This window comes from Panthera uncia (assembly GCF_023721935.1).
Source record: "Panthera uncia isolate 11264 chromosome B2 unlocalized genomic scaffold, Puncia_PCG_1.0 HiC_scaffold_24, whole genome shotgun sequence".
Taxonomy (NCBI): Eukaryota; Metazoa; Chordata; class Mammalia; order Carnivora; family Felidae; genus Panthera; species Panthera uncia.
In genome coordinates, this window is record NW_026057580.1 from 42,718,715 (window position 1) to 42,734,551 (window position 15,837).

The 15,837-nt window shown below is 35.2% G+C and overlaps 1 long non-coding RNA gene across 1 annotated transcript in view; it reads right to left on the reverse strand.

Moving 5' to 3' along the window:
* Window positions 1-5,848: 5,848 nt before the first annotated feature.
* LOC125937942 (uncharacterized) overlaps window positions 5,849-15,837 on the reverse strand; it is a 144,721-nt gene continuing 134,732 nt past the window's right edge. The window contains exon 3 of the long non-coding RNA XR_007462557.1: window positions 5,849-9,166. This is a non-coding gene — a long non-coding RNA (uncharacterized LOC125937942). The remainder of the gene's footprint in view (window positions 9,167-15,837) is intronic.

A 15,837-nucleotide genomic window follows, 5' to 3' on the forward strand; every position in this document is an offset into this window, starting at 1 on the left:
GTTAAGCGGCTGACTTTGGCTCAGGCATGATCTTGTGGTTTGTGAGTTCAAGCCCTGTGTGGGGTTCTGTGCTGACAGCTCAGAACCTGGAGCCTGCTTCAGCTGCTGTGTCTCCCTTTCTCTCTGCCCCTCCCCTACTCACGCTCTTCCTCTCTTTCTCTCTCTCAAAAATAAATAAACATTAAAAAATTTTTTTTAAAGAATGACATTATAAGTTTCATAAAAGGATAACTCTAATGTTTAATATTTTAATATTTTTATAATTTATATATAATTTAATATACATATAATTTTAATATTTTAATAATTTAACATTTTTTAAGTACAAATTTGTCAGCTTGTCATGTGTTAAGGCAGGCTGTTATGACTATCATTTAGGGCTGATGCACTAATGCATAATTATCCCATATTATAGCATAACAAACTATCCAAAGAATTATTTATCTATAATTATGGCAAGTTAATTTGTTTCCCGTTGAATTTATAGGACATGAAATATTTCCAAATGTTTGTGTGTGTTTTCAACACAGTGCCAGAAACATCAACATGTGTCTCTTGATAAAATTTGCATTAGAAAACAATATACAAATATGTATATTGAACCCCAATAATGAGTATCCTCAAGTAAATCCTAAGCAGTCATTTTCCAACAGGTTAAAGTATGGGAGGGTAGGAGGTGGAGGTAGGATTAATTTGCCCTGGCCAGGGCACTGTCAAATGGTTAATATCCTTGTTTAAGTTTCCTGTGATCAGAAGTACAATGAAAGTTCCTATTTGAAACATCATGGGGCAGCAAAGGGCATGGCATGAGGCAATTCAAATCAGGGTCTTTGGGAAAATCCAGAAGTTCAATAGTTTGATGTTATGGCTGAGAACTGGGGATGAGAACAGAACTGATCAGGAACAAACATGAAAGATTTTGAGCAACCCTTCTTAATAACAACTTTGCAATTTCGGTTGGTGGCTGCAAGGCTGTTTATTGGTTTGGAATGGCTTGAAGTGTAAATACATACAAGTTGTACTATAATAGTGTAGCTTTGGGATAGGGCTACTGAAATCCAGATGTGTCTCTGCTACAAAGGGCATTTGGGCCCTTTTTATGTTGCCAAGAGACCACCTGAGTGTCCCCTTCCCCTCCCATCACTTATCTATTGAAATGCAAGGCTCCAAAGACTAAGACAGCATCTTGTGAATGGTGTTCTACTATTGCTAAACCTTAGGATGACACACACTGCTTTCATCCTTTAAGTATGTATAATATCTAATCTATTCATAATGTCTGTATTATTTGATTACTGACCTATTTTATTTCACATAACTCTCATTACAGAATTCATATACAAAGCTGACAATAGTAGGAAATGCTGTTCATATGGACGAATTTCGTCCCTTCTTGTGCATTTCAGTATTTAAATCCATTTCTGTTTTTTGTTTTCTCTTTCTTGCTAGACACCTCACATTCACCTCCAGAATATTCTAAAAGTTTAGTGACATCAACTTCACATTTAAATCATAATATGGTTATGAAATTGGTCCATAATACTTCAGTGTAGAAATGGACTAAGATTAGAAAAATTTGTTTTGTTTAAATTTGCATAAGTTATCTAATAAACACAACACATAAAATTTTAAGTAGTTTTTCTTAATCAAGTAAAATAAAATGAGAATAGTTGAATATATTCTTATTAAAATCTGTCAAAGTCAAATTTTCGTGATTCAAAAATGACTGAGTAACTACTTCTGATGTTTTTGTTACTCTGAAGTTTTTCCTAAGATACATGAAATGTTATTACTAAATAATTTATAGCAGTTTATATAGAAGAAAAAACATAAATCGTATGACGCAAATATAAAGTTGGAGAAACTACCTTTGGGTATCATAGAAGTCCTGAAAATATGGAAGGACTAGTCTGGATATATTTGTTATAAAATGCCAGATCCCTTATATGGCAGGCCTGATGGGAACTTCAGCAGAATGCTACTCAGAAGAAATCCAGGAAACAGACCAAACAGTGCCTCCCATAATGATATCTCTACCTAGATCACATTTCTTCACAAACTTCTGGGATGTTTCATCACTAAGTTCCTAAAATATGATGAGAACAGCAAAACCAGTCTTGGTACATTTATTAAGCAAGAAAAAGTTGCTTGTATTCTTCCACTTGATCTTGGAAATCCAAGTGAAATTTCATGATCTCAGTTTCTCACTACATGGAGTTTGAAGGCCATTCTGTAGATCATTCTGTTAATGTTATTTCTCAGTGACAGTCATCTGATATCAGAAACATTGTGGAAAGTGGTCTAAATCTGGCATCAAAAGGTCTTGATTTTGGTCCTATTTTTCTTAGAATATTCAGAGACTATCTACATAACCTCAGGGTATAAGCTGAGACCCTGGAGATGAGAACAACAGGCAACAGGTATCCAAACCTGAACAGAGGTGATTGATTACTCATGCATCACTTGCTAAGAGAAAAGAACACCAGTTCTGCTACCCTTAGTCTCTTACCCAGCTTCTGACCAAATAAGCCTAGAAATTGATGAATTTCTAGAAATTGATGAAGATGAAAGTGTGAGCTTTCTTTGTTGGGTATTCAGTCAAAAAAAGAGTGCTAAATATAACTAGTTGCTTCCTCATCAGAGAGGAAATAGCAGGAGTCTCCCCACTCCTTCAAGCCATCATATGGGCATCCATGGGTTCATCATGGACCTGCAGACAGTGTCTCCTGGAATTTGAGCCTCACAAAGATTGATGCTTGACTCTACTGGAAGATTCTATGAGGTAGAATGAATGTAACTGTGACTGATAAAAAGTGTTGGGAGTGTTTTTGTTTTCTTGATATGGAAGTTTCTATTTTTTTTCTCTTTATTAAATCCTTTTTAAATTTTATTTAAATCCAAGTTAGTTAACATATAGTGTAATAATGGTTTCAGGAGTAGAATTTAGTAATTCATCACTTACATATAATACCCAGTTCTCATCCCAACAAATGCCCTCCTTAATGCCCATCCCCCATTTAGCCCATTTCCCCACCCAAAACCCCACCAGCAACCCTCAGATTGTTCTCTGTATTTAAGAATCTCTTATGGTTTGTCTCCCTCTCTGGTTTTATTTTTTTCTTTCCTTCTCCCTATGCCCATCTGTTTTGTTTCTTAAATTCCACATGTGAGTGAAATCATATAGTATTTATCGTTCTCTGACTATTTCACTTAGCATAATACATTCTAGTATCATCCACATCATTGCAAATGGTAAGATTTCATTACTTTTTATTGCTGAATAATAGTCCATTGTATATATATATATATATATATATATATACCACATCTTCTTTATCCATTTATCAATTGATGGACATTTGGGCTCTTTCCATAATTTGGGTATTATTGATAGTACTGTTATTAACATTGGGGCGCATGTATCCCTTCAAGTCAGCATTTTTGTGTCTCTTGGATAATTACCTAGTAGTGTAATTGCTGGATTATAGACTGTTCTATTTTTAATTTTTTGAGGAAAATCCATCCTGTTTTCTAGAGTGGCTGTGCCAGTTTGCATTCCCACCAGCAGTGCAAAAGTGTTCTACTTTCTCCATATCCTTGCCAACATCTACTATTTCCTGTGTTGTTAATTTTACCATCAAACAGGTCTGAGGTGATATGTCATTATGGTTTTGATTTTTATTTACCTGATGATGGGTGATGTTGAGAATTTTTTCATGTGTCTGTTAACCATCTGGATGTCTTCTCTGGAAAAGTGTCTATTCATGTCTTCTGCCCATTTTTTCACTGGATTATTTGTTTTATTGGGTGTTGAGTTTGATGAGTTCCTTACAGATTTTGTATACTAACCATTTATCTGATATGTCATTTGCAAATATCTTCTCCCCTCCCATCAGTTGCCTTTTAGTTTCGCTGATTGTTTCCTTTACTGTGCAGAAGGTTTTGATCTTGATGAGGTCCCAATAGTTCATTTTGGCTTTTGTTTCCCTTGCCTCCAGAGACATGTCAAGAAGTTGTTGCGGCCAAGGTCAAAGAGGTTGTTGCCTGTTTTCTCCTCTAGGATTTTTATGGTTTCCTGTCTTACATGTAGGTCTTTCAACCATTTTGAGTTTGTGGTGTAAGAAAGTGTTTATTTTTCTGCATGTGGCTGTCAAGTTTTCCCAATACCATTTACTGAAGAGACTATCTTTTTCCCATTGGATATTCTTTCTTGCTGTTGAAGATTAATTGGCCATACATTTGTGGGTCCATTTCTGCATTCTATGTTTCATTGGAAGAGCCTGAATTTTAGAATTGACAAGATAATGGTATCAAGTTTGCCTTGGAATTAAATGGGTACCACAGAAGGCAGAGAACTCTACAAATAGAACTTCCTGCTAGAGTATCTCTTAAGGTTAATGTCACCTTTGACTAAGAGAAAACTCAAGATAACAGTAGCTTAAACAATGTAGCCTGACTGTATTTATTTGGCAAATAAGTTGCCCAGGGCAGAAATAGCACTCTATAGTGTCAACAAGCCAGGCTCCATCTTTTTGTTCCACTAGGCATGGTCTCAAGGCAACTTGTCCAAGACAGCTGCTTTTAATCCTTATAGGTCTATGTAGAGATAGTAGGGGTCATACAGCAGAAGAAAAACAGAAAAAAGATTTTTTAAGGATACTTATTAGAAATTAAATATACCAAATATGTACACCATTAGCCAGAGTCAAATCATAGTCACACAAAATTACAAGGTAGCTAGATGATCATTTGGAATATTTCAATTATAAATGAAGGAATCAGCCTGAATCTGATATCTCATACATGAAACCTCAGCTTAATTATTAGATGACTAAAACTATATTATGCCTCATATACAAGTTAGATTTAATTTCACATAGTTTCAACCGAGTATTTGCTACTGTCTTGTTATTTGACCATGGCCTGTCCTCCCTCTGTAGGTCACCACACCTAGTTTCCATGCTCCTGTATTCTGAACAATTGGACGCAGAACAGCTTTTATTCTGTCTTAGGGGAGAAAAAAACCATATTGTGGGGTAAATACTGTAGTCAGGAACAGACTATTTAACTTACTAGACCACATGCTCCTTCTACAGAGTTGAACCTCAGATTAAGGCGTCTGGCCTTGTTTTTGTTTTTGTTTTCTCTAAGAATGTAAGATTCTGTCCTAAATTAAAGTTTTCAGGTTGCCAAACACAAGCCTTTGGAAACTGATCTCAAAGGAACTGTTTTGTTCTAAGATAAAACCCAGCTGTGTTGTTGTGTGATAAATGGATTCTATCCACTCCACAGTTAGACTCTGGCTGAAGTGCCTATCCCCTCCCCACTTAAGGTTTATTAACAAAAGTTCCAACCTGGACCTGGTTGATATAGGATCTGGATCGGATAACATAATGCATCTTAATTTCTTTTTGAGACAGACCTTTTTCTAAAACTAGGGAATGAAAATAAGAGCAATGAAATTACAAGCTATCCACTATTTGGTCAATTAATTTATTTATAGGGTTCATACTCAGACTACTTCCAAAAGATTTTGAGCAAGCTCAGTATTCAGAGCTCTATTCTTCCTCTGCTGAGGGTGGTTTCTGGGTTTTGTCTGTGATCTTCTCATCCTCAATAACTTTCATTCCCGTGCCATCTTAGCCACCCACTCCTGATGGTCCCGAAATGCTCCATCTATTATATTATTAATTCCGAAACACCATTGAAATAACTCCAATCTTTATTAGCTAATTATTTCCACTCTATATTTTGAGTAGACTTCCAGGACATGTATGGTGACCTCTCCATTATCACCTGACTGCATTCCTCTTTTAATTCCTTTTCACTCAGCTTATATTTCCCATCTAGCATCTCACTGATTCTCATTCTGCAATTCTGGGTCATGCTTTAATCCTTATTTTTTGTCACCTTCCGTATCCATACACACAGCAGGTCTGCTGGCTCAACAACAAACTATATCTTGAATCTATGTAGCACTCTTCATTTCTTCTGTTATGACCCATAGTCATGTTGCCATCATCTCCTTCCTGAATTACTATACTTACCTTCTGATAGAACTGCCTTCTTGTTGTCTCCCCCTCCCATCCTGCAGTCATTTCTCCATGCAGCAGTCTGAATTCTTTTTAAATTAATTTTTAAATTAAATCTTTTATCTTGAGATAATTGTATATTCACATACAGTTGTAAGAAATACTACAGAAAAATCCTGGGTATCTTTACGCAGTTTTCTCCACTGATCACATTTCAAAAATCTATAGCACAATATCACAATCAGGATATTGACATTGATATGGGGAAGATACATAACATTTCAATAACCACTAGGATTCCTCTTGTTCTCCTTTATAATCACACATACCTTCCCCTGGTGACCACAGACCTGGTATCCATTTCTATAATTTTGTCACTGAAAAAATGATTTGTAAATGGAAAAGTACCTTTGGGTTTGGCTTTTTCACTCTGCATAATTATCTAGAGATTAATCCAGGTTGTACATATGTCAATAATTCATTCTTTTTTTTTATTGCTGATTAGTACTCAATGGTATGTATGAACTACATTTTGTGTAATCATTCACTATTTGAAAACATGTGTTTACAGGTTTGGGCTATTACAAATGTTAATAAAGCTGCTATAAACATTTGTGTACAGGTTTTTATGTGAACATAACTCAGCAATGTAATTTATGGGTTTAAGGTCATGCATGTTTAGTTTTCTGAGTAACTGTGAAGTGGTTTTCCAGAGTGTCTGTACCATTTTACCTTCCCATTAGCAGTATATGAATGATCCAATTTTTCTGCATCCTTGCCAGCATTTGGTGTTGTCTTTATTTTTATTTTAGATATTCTGATAGACATCTAGTGATATATCATTGTGGTTTACCTTACATTTTCCCAAAGACTAATGATATTAAACATATTTTAATGTGTTCATTTTCCATCTGTATATCTTCTTTGGTGAAGTCTGGTCATGTATTTTCCCATTTTCTATTTGGAATGTTTGTTTGTTTTACTTACTATTGAGTCTTGAAAGTTCTTTTGCTTTTGTTCTAGATAGTTCTCTTGACATTTTTTACTATAGTGAGTCTTCTAATTCATGTACATGGTAGATCTCTCCATTAATTTAAATCTTTGATTTTTTTTCATCAGTATTGTATTGTTGTCAGCATACAAGTCTTGTATATGGTTTACTACATTCACAGTCGGGTGTTTTTATTTTTGAGCAATTGTAAATGGTATTGCACATTTGATTTTAGTATCTGTGTGCTCTATTGTTAGTCTATTGAAATACAACTCTTTTTTTTAAATGTTTATTTATTTTTGAGAGAAAGAGAGAACAGAGCAAATGGAGGAGGGGCAGAGAGAGAGGAAGACATAGAATCTGTAGCAGGATTGAGGCTCTGAGCTGTTAGCACAGATCCCCATGTGAGGCTCAAACTCGTGAACTGAGAGATCATGACCTGAACCAAAATTGGACACTTAACTGACTGAACCACCCAGGTACTCCATAGAAATACAACTTTTTTATGTCTGTCATGTATCCTGTGGCTTTGATGTACTCATTTATTAGTTTTAAGAATTTTTCTTTATAGATTCTTTGGGTTTATCTACGTAGACAATCGTGAAATCTGCATATAGGGACAGTTTTATTTCTTCCCTTCAGATATGTATGCTTTCAATTTTCTTTTATTATGTTATTACACTGACTGTTGCTTCTATAATTATGTTGTATAAGGGTGGTGAGGGAAGATATTTCTTATTGTATTTCTATCTCAGGTAATACGCAGTCTTTCACTATTAAGTGTAATGTAAATTGTAGATTTTTTTGTAGTGCTGATTATCAAATTAAGGAAATCGTTCTGTCTTTATTTTTCCAAAAGTTTTGTCATAAATAAGTTTTGAGGATTCCTAGTTTCAGTTCTGGCATGTAGAGAGCTTGGAAGTCATTACTTCCATGTTACAACAAGAAAAAATGCTGAACAAACTGAAAGTCAATTCCTTTTTTTGGACCCATTAGAAGATTGACGTTCTTAGATCAAACTACCACTCCAAATCTGAAGATGAATATAGAAAATCATAGTCGAGATCAGTCTATCAGAAACAGAAGCCGCTGGAACCATTGCTGTTAGATAAACTTAAGTGATTATTTTGTCAAATTGCTAGAAGCAGAATGTACACTAGTATAAGAGTGGGAAACTCTTGGGGCTTCAGTCTTAAAGGGTCCTAAGACTTTCATGAGTTGTGCCTGTGGAAACCTCACCCACTTTTCATAGTGAAGAAATAAGAAAAAAATTCCTTGTGTTTCTGTCAGAGGGAGGAGAAAACTAACCTTTCTGAGATATTCCCAAAGAATTCACCATAAGGAAAACCAATATTCTAAGAGAAGTAGCTTTACAATAGCCTTATTTATTATGGGGGAAAGGAAGTTACCCATCTCTAACTCCTTCCAGACTTCTTGTCTCACCTGGGGGCAGGCAAGGATAACAGAAGCTAAGAAACAATTCTGATGATTGCAGCCCAGGGACATAGGTCCACTAAAGACTGAGACTTAATCACAGAAATACAGAATACTTCCCACTCACACAGCTTCCCCCCACATGAACAGGGCTTAATGTGATAACAGTGGATTATAGCTGAAAGAATTGCAAGGATCAATGTTTACTTAAGGAGGGATTAATAGGAAAACCCAAAGGCAACAAATGAGACAAAATCAAGAACACTAGCATTTGAGCCTCTGGCAACTATAGCCACAACAAACATTAAACACAGCTGGACTCCTAGTCAGAATCACATAAAACCTTACACTAAAAGCCTATTTAACTCTAGACCTATTTTTCAATATATTGTGTATGGCTTTCAATATAAGCCATAATAAAAGACAAGAAAAACACAGGCTGAAAAGACAAAACAAATATTATAATCAGATTCAAATATGGCAGAGATGTTGCAATTATCAAACTAGGAATTTAAAATAGCTGCGATTAATATGTTAAGGGCTCCAATGGAAAAATATAGAAAACTAAGAAAGAATCAAAGGAAATGCTAGTAATCAAAAAGACTGTAACATAAATTAAAACATGCCTTTGATGGATTCATCAATAGACTGGACACTGGTGAAGAAAGAATCAATGAGCTTGAAGATACGTCAGTATAAACTTCCAAAACTGAAATGCAAAGAGAAAAAAAAGAATGAAAACACACAAAAAAACTGCATGGACAATTTCAAAACATGTAACATATGCTTTATTAGAATAACAGAGGGAAAATGTAGATATAAGGCAGCAAAAGTAATATTTTGCTTAAGACCATTAATTGTTAGGAAAATGCAAATCAAATGCCACAGTGAGGTATCACTCCATACCTCCTATTATGGGTATAATAATAATAAGAAAATAACTGTTGGAGAGAAATTGAACCCATGTATATTGCTGGTGGGAATATAACATGGTTCAGACACTGTGGAAAATAATTTTTCAGTTCCTCAAAAAAGTTAAACACAGAGTTACCATATGGCCTAAAATTCCACTTCTAGATGTATATCCCCAAAATTAAACCAGATACTCAACAAATACATGCACAAGTATGTTCATAGCAGCACTATTCACAGTAGCCAAATGTGGAAACAGTTTAAATGTCCATCATTAGATGAACAGATACATAAACTGGTATATACAGCTATAAAGAGGAATGAAGAGCTGATACTTGCTACAATATACATGCACATTTTGCTAAGTGAAAGATGCTAGGTCACTTAAGGTATAATTTCATTTACATGAAATGTCCAGAATAGGTAAATCCATAGAGATAAAATGCAGATTGGTGATTGGTAGGCACTGAGGGAGGGAGGAAAGGGAGAATAACTGCTTAATTGGTATGGAGTTTCCTTCTGGGGTGATGACAGTTTTAGAACTAGATGAAGGTGATGGGTGCACAGACTGTACTAAATGCCACTGAACTGTTCACTTCAAAATGTCTAATTTTTTATTATGAGAATTTTACCTGAAGAAAAGAAAAAGTATTATAAAAGTCAGTGGCTAAAAACCAAACATAAAAACAAAGTTTAAAAAGCAGCTAGGGATAGGGGCGCCTGGGTGGCACAGTCAGCTAAGCGACTCTTGATCTCAGGTCACAATCGCAGGGTTCGTGAGTTCAAGCACCGCATTAGGCCCTGCACTGATGGCGCTGAGTCTGCTTGGTATTCTGTCTCTCCTTCTTCTCTGCCCTTCCCCCAGTTGTGTTCTCTCTCTCTCTCGCTCTCTCAAGGTAAATAAAAAAAACTTAATTTAAAAAATTAAAAAGCAGCTAAGGATACAAAGCTATGTAGGGAACAAAAACACTAATTATGGTAAATTTTTCAATAAAAATAGTGGAGTCCAAATGAAAATAGAAACATATTTTTAAGTGCCAAACACAAATAAATAACCAAACTAACCTGTCAACTAGAATTCTATATCCAGCAAACAAGATCTTCCAAAACTAAGAGTGAAATAAAGGTATATTTAGAAAAATAAAAGATGAGAGAATGACACCAGCACACACCTTCACAATAAGTAATGCTAAAGGAATTCTTTGGGCTGAAGGGAATGGTCAGTAGATGACAATTGAAATCAATGGAAAGACATAAATAGCCCAGCAAGTGGCAAATACATTAATAAATATAAAAGGTTATAACTTTTCTTATATTAATTTTTATTAAATAAGTAAAATTGTCTCTTTAAGCAAAAAAATTAAAAACAAAATTGTATTATCGAGATCATAATATATGTTCATATATAATATATGCAAATATAACCCAACTGATGGGGACAGGACAATTGAATTATACGGTTATAGGTTTCTTTATATTACCCGAAGTAATATAATAATAAACATAGGCAGGCATATCAAAGGAATCAATAGAGAAATTAAAATGGAAAACTAAGAAGTAGTCCATTAAATAATTAAAAATATGAAAGGAAAAATAACAACAAACATTTTAACTATCAAGATCGAGCAAGTGCTGATCCGCTGGGGAAGGGGCAGAGAAAAAAGGAGACAGAAGATCTGAAGAGGGCTCTGGCCTGACAGCAGAGAGCCCCCCATACAGGGCTGGAACTCATGAACCATGAGATCACGATCTAGGCCAAAGTCAGATGCTTAACCGACTGTGCCACCCAGGTGCTCCAAGAATGGAAAAATTTTAAGATATGCTTAGGGAATAGTGAATAAAATAGACTCAATGAATCTCCCCAAGATAAGCCGTTATATCTAAACATGAAAATGATTACAATTTCTTTTTCCTCCATATCCATAGACATCACTTTCTAGTTCGCTGCCTCAGAGGAGCATAAAACTTAAAATTAAAACTGAAGTTTTAAAGAAATGACACCTAATGTTGACATTCTAAATTTTTAGTTAATCTTGGAAGAAGAGAAAGAGCAGTTAATTTGTGAAAAAAGTACTTTTTCTTTAAATGGTTTTCTTTAAATGAATTATAAGGTGGTGAGGAGAAATCTTGCATAAATGAGTGATGGTGAATGAATGAAAGGTGGATAAACATTGTCACTTGACAGATTCAAAGAAATATATGACATTACCTATCATGGAGAATTAAAGCATGAAAGCAGGAATTGGAAAAAGATGAATAAGAAGTTACAGTAATGCAGAAAAATATGATGTTATCAAAGGATGGATGAGAGAGTTGGCAATAGAGCAAACAACATGGATTCAGAGGATGTAAATTGACTTACAAATGTGATCTCAACAAGCCATTTCCTTCATTCTTCTCTGCTGTCTTCATCTCTTAGACCTCCATAGCTTTTTCACAGTCTGTATGGTGAACTAACTTAGTAATGAAAGCAAAATTCCATAACAGTTTTTTGTTGGATTTAGGTAGGACTCAGATCACAGAGACTGAGATTAAATAATTCATGAATGGTATAAAGATGATTGTGGAATTTTGCTGAAGAATTTAAATTTGGAAGGAAAGCAAAGCACAGGATTTGGTTAAGAAAATAGGATCAAGTGAAGTATTTTAGGGTTTGTTTGTCTGGGGTTGGTTTTTAAAATTTGTCTCCTATAAACTGGAGTGCAATAGCACATCTGAAGATTTGTGACTGATAGTTTTGTGAGAGAGAAAAAGGCTTAGAGAGTGATTTGGGGAGAACATTTCCTGAACTGATGATCATAATCATTGCCAATTAGCAGTAAAGTTCATTTCATTGTGGATTTTAAAAGTATGTAAGTATAAATAATGCACAGTTTTATGTGTATGTGTGTGTTAGACTGTTTTGAGAATTGGATAAAAATATCAGAGGTCTTTACTAGATATTATATACATATAACACATATGTACACACACATATATGAAATTACACAATTTTAGTTGTTGACAAACCCCTCAAAGTGCATTTAATGAGGAGTACAGTTACCCCTGGTTAAGAGTCCCTGCTCTATAGTTACTGGTGACTGTGTATCTTTCTATGAACACAAAAGTAATTGTAACATTATTTAGTGCAACAAAAATATTAAAAATTTACATCAGTATTTTTGAAGTGAAGATGTATCATACCATATTTCTCTACAATACAATGAAAAAAAGTTATGTCAAATATGCTTAAAAAGCTGTTCTATTTTAGCCTTCAGTGGATTAGAAAGGCAGTTCAGTAGTTTTGAAAGTGAATAATTACAGAGTAGAGCATGACAGACCTAGAGAGCTCAACTTAGAACTTGAGAACAATGATGTATGTGGTTTACAGAAGTAGGCACATGTGAAGAATGAGGGAATGCATGAGTGAATGAGTGAGTGAATTAATGAAATGAAAAGGCTTTCAGAGCCAGGTAAGAAAAATGGCAACGCCACACTGATACTGAGGTGCCAAGGGGGTTACTGAGTTTTTTATGTCCAGGCAGCTTTAAGTCCAAAGACCAGCTGTGACTACAGAGTAATCCATCTTTTTAGCCTCTGATATAAACTCAAAATATCTGTGCCTTTATGCCTTTCTGCAGCTGAAGAATTTCTTCTTTTTTTTTTTAATAAAGCATACCTTCTCCTCAACAAATGAACTCCCACACCCCATTCCACCTTCCCCCATGTTACCTTCCTAATCAGACTCAACCACTGAAGGATTTAAAACTTGGCCAGTTGTAAGCGGAAAAAGTCTCTCTTCTATGAAACTGTGTCTGCAAAGACTGGCTTTTGCCCAAGCCACAGGAACTTTAAACAGTCTGCTAGCTCAGTCAGCATAGACAGGTTCAAGCAGAGTGGGATAAAAAGCTGCTGCTACCAGGCTTTTAATCTTGCAGGTTGCAGGAGCCCTTGATGTTTTAGGTCTTATTCTCTTGAAGATGGTTTACAAATGTACAACAGCAGAGTCAAAAACTGCTAAAATCTATTGGTATGTATATCAAATAGGGGAAAATGGAAAGAAAACCAGATAATGAAGATGAGTGTTTATTCAGATCCAGATGACTATTCAGATGACCAGACTGCTTAATAGTTAAAATTCTGACTTGGCATTTAATTCAACTCCAAAATTTTTCAAAAACCACTCTAATTTTCACTTCATGAAATAGAAGAATGAGACTAGCTCTGACCCTGTCTTTGACAGTCAGTGCCTATGTGACTTCTGATATCTTAGCATCTCTGAGCATCCATATCTTTATCTGTAAAACAGGATAACTGTTCTATCTGTTGAATGTGTGAATGAAGCATCAGAGACACACAGAGAAGCTGTTCCGTAATCAATCCTCTTTCTTACTGTTAAAGTTATGTCACTTAGTTGGCTTTTTACACATGCTGACATTTGGGACACCTTACCTTTTAAAATATTTAATTGGATATGTAAAATATAATATGACTTCCATTAGAACTCATACTTGACACACAATTTTAGGAAGCATTGATCTACATTTGTCATGCTGGTGAGATTTGTAGCTTAAACATTAAAGTCACTAACTACATCTAAAATATTCTGATCATTTCTAAGGTTAGTCTTTATAGTACGGGTGTTGAGTGTGTAAGTGTTGCATTTTAAGAGGGAGTAAAGATTTTCCTTTCTCTAGAAGCTAAAAATAAGATGCAGAAAAGAAACACAATGTGGCGTTTGGGAACCTGATTCATTCTGATCAACAAAGTATATCCTCCATCAAGAAGGCCTTCTTCATACATTGTTTCAAAACACTTCTTTTTCACGATTAGATTATTTCATTTCTTTTAGACATATACTGTCTACAAACCATTTTTCTCTCATCCCATTATTGACACAAAGAATAGGAAACAAACCACTTCTAAAATGTAATGATGTACATTGTACTCTTGTTATTCATTTAGCCCCAGCAGGTTGACCAATCAGGTATTGTGAAGGACTCACCCCACATTATCCATCATGTATCATCTATTGATCATCTGTCTATCATCTATTTAGTAGGCTTCATGCCCAGCACAGAGCCCAATGCAGGACTTGAATGCACGATCCTGATATCAAGACCTGAGTTGAGATCAAGAGTCACATGCTTCATCTATTGAACCACCCAGGTGCCCCCCCACCCCACTTAATTTTTCGAGTCTAAAAAATGAAACAAATCTCAGAAGTTATATTTGAGTATAGGTGAAACTTTATAGAAGTAAAGTCTTTTTTTGGAATGATATAATAAATCATCTAGAGTTTTTTTAAAAATGAGGTTACCTTATCTAGATGTAATATTCGAACATAAATAGACCAAGTTGCTTCAAATATATGTCTGGGAAAAACTTATCAGGAGAAGTATACAAAAATAGAAGTAGGTAAGAAAATTTAGAAGGTGATTTGTGAATTGTCCTCTGAGAAGATGAAGATCTTTACAATAATCTGGAGAGAGTTATAACAATATAATTACTTTATAGTCTATGCATCTATTCTTTATTGTGCTCAGTTTCTGCCCTTTCCACTTTCAGATCCCTTTCTAGCTCAATATCTTTATTTTTTAAAATATTTTATTTAGGGTGCTTGAGTGGCTGTCAGTCAGTTAAGCGTCCAACATCAGCTCAGGTCATGATCTCATGGTTCATGAGTTTGAGCTCCGTGTCAGGCTCTCTGGCCTCAACACAGAGCCTTCTTCAAATCCTCTGTCTCCCACTCTCTGGCCTTCACCCACTCATGCTCTCTCTCTCTCTCTAAAAAATAAGTAAACAGTAAAAAAATATTTTATTCATTTAAGTAATATCCACACCCAACATAGGACTTGAGCTTACAACCCTGAAATCAAGTGCTCTTCTGACTGAGCCAGCCTGACTCCCCTCTAGCTAACTATCTTTAAAGACTGTATTCACATTTCTTTTTTGTGTAGTGACTCTGAATATACTGATCACAAAGTAAAATGACATTTATTGCCTTAGGTTGCTCCAGCTATGGTGGGTGTAGTTAAAAATGTACTGAAATATTGTTTCAGCAGGGTCTGTGAATATTGTACGCAAATATTCTTTGCAGATACAGAGGTCTGAGAATTTTTATTATCCACTTAGAGTACCTCAAATTGAATCACACTAAGTTCATGTGTCAGAAGTTGGAAAAGATGATCTGTTTAAAACAATTATGCAACCAGCAGGTGTCTACATTAATGGCAAAGAGCTTTGCCGTTTTCTCATTGAGTTACATTTAATTCAGCTGGCTCATGGGACAGCTGACAGGATGTGATGGGAACTAGCCATAGTCTGTCCCTAAAAAAGCCCAACTGTGTTTCATTTTATAATGGTTTGTCTCATTTTTCCCTACAACATCCTAGTAATAGTAACGAATCATATGAACTTCTTTGAAACAAGCATCATCTTATCACCTTCTCACATATGTCATTGTCACACAGTTGTCCTTTTTCTTCT